Raw genomic sequence first — 3,690 nt, forward strand, 5'->3', positions numbered from 1 at the left:
AAAAAAAAAAAAAAAAAAAAAAAAAAAAAAAAAAAAGAAAAAGAAAAAGAAAAAAAAGAAATCTCAAAAATATACCATCAAGTGAAAAAGATAAGAGGTAAAGTATTATGTGTAATACGTAACATTTATATAAATTAAACAAATACCAAATAGAATTTCAGGTATAAACGGCCAGAAATAAGGTAAAGAGTCATTTAATTACTTTCCCTATATTATTCTTTCCATATAAAGCCTCTTTAAATACTGTTCAAATATGAATTTCATGGTATTCCCCATTAGAGAGCCATAGAATACAGCTGTAAGCAAAGCAAAATCCTTTCTCTCATGGAGCTTGCTAAGAAGGTGGAGACAAAAGATAAGTAAATAAACGCATACACTGTGGAGGTGTGGAATATGTACTATAAAAAAATAAAGGGGGGCATACAACTCCATCAACACAATTGTGGCCCCAAATACTTTCCTCTGTCCCCAATACCACGGAACTATACCATGAATTCAAGTTCTTTAAATGTATTCAAGTTTCCAATGGTGGCAATCCATATTTTAATATATTACTTCAGCAAATAAAATGAAAAATATTTTATCTACTTAGAAATAAACATTTCCAAAACACTAAACTTGTTGCTGAAAATATTAAACCTTACATTTTCAATGGAGACAGTTATTGTTAGATAGAAAAAGTTCCTGGACTGAAACTCTAAAATTGAAGCTTTTATTTTGAAACTTATTACCTGCCAATTTCTGGTCTTGAGACAAGAAATTTCATTGCCTATGAGTTACTAGGAAGGGCTTGAGCTCTTAATGCATCAATGGGGGTGTGCTGTTGGCATTTTGGGTGGGAGCATTATGGGAGACTGTCTTGCACCATGCAGCACAATGATTATCTCTCTTTCCCCACCCTCTAAATGCCACAGTACTCTCCAGTCATATATATAACCCACAAATAGATCCCATTTCCATATACTCCATGAGCTGGGGGGTAGGGGTGGGGCGGTCAGCTCCAAGTAAGAAACACTTCTAAATCTCTTCAAAAGTTTCAAGGTCATGAAAACAAAGGAAGCCAGAGAAAGTGTCACAGAGTGTATCAGACTAAGGAGAAACAGATTCTGAAACAGAAAAAGGACATTAGTAGAAAAACTGAACCAACATGAATTTCTTTGTTTAGATAAGTCTACCATGGTTATTTAATATGCTATCATCAGAGAAATGGGGCTAGAGCAGAGTTTCTCAACTCAAGGCACTATTAACATTTTAGCCTGGGTAATTCTAGGTTGTCAGGGACTGTCTATGGTTTTGTAAGATAAGTAGCAGCATCCCTAGCCTCTACATACTAGATGCCAGTAGCACATCCAATTGTGAAAACCAAAAATGTCTCCAGAAATTGCCAGATATCCTTGGGAGCAATTGGGCGGAATCCCTCTGCCAAGTGTTGAGAAACACTGGTACACAGGGCCTCTCTGTATTAACTTTGGAACTCTTTGGTAAATTTTTTAAATTGAATACACAGATACATATATACATACATACAAGAGCAAAGCAGTTATTTTAAGAGTTGCCTAGCCACAGTAAAAGTATCTACAAGAAAATAAACTAGGTAATGTTTTAATGCCCTTATTAGCTTCATTGATAAAGAGATAACAGATTAAAAAAAACAAATTTTGAAATTAAGAAAGCTGTATTCAAATGACCAAAAGATACTAGTACCCACCAGCATAAGAATGGTATTAATAGTTATCTGAAATTTTAAAAATTCTTTCTGTTATATATTCAGATATAAAATTATTTATTATTATGCCTTCCATCATTTCTATCATTTCTCTAAGATTGATATAAAGAGAAAAAGTAAAAAGTTTCAGCTGTTTGTGGTCTTCTTCAACAGGATAATATTATTTCCTTCCTACATGATGGTTCTGCTCAAATACATAACTCCTCTTAAGATTTTAAGCAAATAAAAAGGTAACCTAGTGTCCAACAAATGTCACCAACAGAAATGTAACTGTACAGATGTGTTTATATTTTGTTCACATACAAGCAATTGAACTAAGAATTAATAAGCCCACTTCCCACAGTAAAAATGTTGTGGGAAGGGGGCCAGGGGAAAGCCTAGCCCTGCTCTGAAGACAGCAAAGACTGTATATGAAGATGGAGACACACTCTAGGCTGGTGCTTCCTACTTGCTTGGATGATGCTTTCAGAAGCTAACTGATGTCTTGGCCACCGTAAGAGTAAGAAAGCGAGGTCCAACAAGAGTTGACACCCAGGCAACAGGGAATTTTTTCTACTCTGGCCACTGCGTGCCAACTCCACCATGGGAGCATCCTCCTGTGGGACTGAGGTGGAAAAAGATGAAGAAATTGCAGAGATGGTGGGTGGGGACACCCTTTTCTTACATCCATTGCACCTCAATAGACAGGCCTCTAGTTTAAGAGCCAGGATGTTAAACATGCTTCATTCACTCACAAATATTTACTAAGAGCTAACCTTGATTAGCCAATACGGTTAGGGATATGGTTAGGATAAAAGTTCCTACTACAGTGGCATTTAGATTCTGTGCCCCATCCCATGCAGGAATTTAGTGATGCAAGACTTCTGAAGACCAACACCAGTGTCTTGAGCCCAACAGAGCATTCAATACCAAAGTGGAAGCCAGTAACCCCCACGGTGGTAGAATTTGCATATAGTTCCATGCCCTGTCTAAGAATAGACCCAGGACATGGGGAGGGCAAAGGGCTTCTAGATTTCACATAGCTTGTCTGCATTCTTTGTCAGGAGGGTTTCTAATCTCTGCCCTGATTTAAACTTCATGATCTCCAAGCAAAGGGCACCAGTTTTAATTTGATCAATTGCAGGCTCACTGGGGAGACTATCAAATATTTTGTCCATTTGCAGCAGATTTCTCTATGCCCTGGGACATGAGGACATGAGGCCCAAGTCTGTCCTGTGCTGTAAGCCCCTGTATTACTGAAGTTTGGCTCACATGGACCATTCAGTAAGTGACTGGGGGAAAAAATGGAAGGATGAAAGAAGGTTAACATCTCAATGTTTCTGGCATTATTCCCAGAGGGACAAACTGAGGAAGTAAATTGGGCCAGGGTTGTAATAACAGAAAAGAGAGGCAGGGAAGGAAGGAGATACTTTCCGGAATCTTTGTCTACTCACTTGCAAATACCCAGACAACAAAATAGCACAGAACTCTCTGGTAAAAGAATAATCCTGAATATACTGTAGATAAAGGTAGCCAAGAAGAACTGTAAATGTGAGAGAAAGTTGATGCCAAAAAGGAAGTAGCATGAAGAATGACTGCACATAGTTGAGTAATTTATGTACTAAGGAACCAAAGGATACAAATTTCTTCCAATTATAGATTATGTGCAATTAACATGACTTCTCCATGGCCTTTCTTCCAAATGTGACTACACTGAATGTCCTCCAAGATTTGTACAGAATTAAAAACTCATCAACCTACAAGCTTTTCTTGAGCTAAATATGCCTTTTTAAAACATGTTTTGATGTAACAAACAGAAATGCCATTAGCACAACTAAATAAAAATCCTACTTTTTCAAGATTTTAAATATGAATGAGTCCAACGGAATTTTTTTGTTAGAGCAACTCAGCAAAACAAAATTCCAATTTATTGTTCATCATATTGTTTCACACATACATCAAAGAGGCCAAAAAATAAACAGAAA

The 3,690-nt window shown here is 36.9% G+C and overlaps 1 protein-coding gene across 1 annotated transcript in view; it reads right to left on the bottom strand.

Moving 5' to 3' along the window:
• Positions 1 to 3,690, bottom strand: part of CLTRN (collectrin, amino acid transport regulator) — a 38,679-nt gene that overhangs the window by 21,952 nt on the left and 13,037 nt on the right. The gene's annotated exons all lie outside the window — the stretch shown is intronic.

This window comes from Cebus imitator, unplaced genomic scaffold (genome assembly GCF_001604975.1).
Source record: "Cebus imitator isolate Cc_AM_T3 unplaced genomic scaffold, Cebus_imitator-1.0 Scaffold471, whole genome shotgun sequence".
Taxonomy (NCBI): Eukaryota; Metazoa; Chordata; class Mammalia; order Primates; family Cebidae; genus Cebus; species Cebus imitator.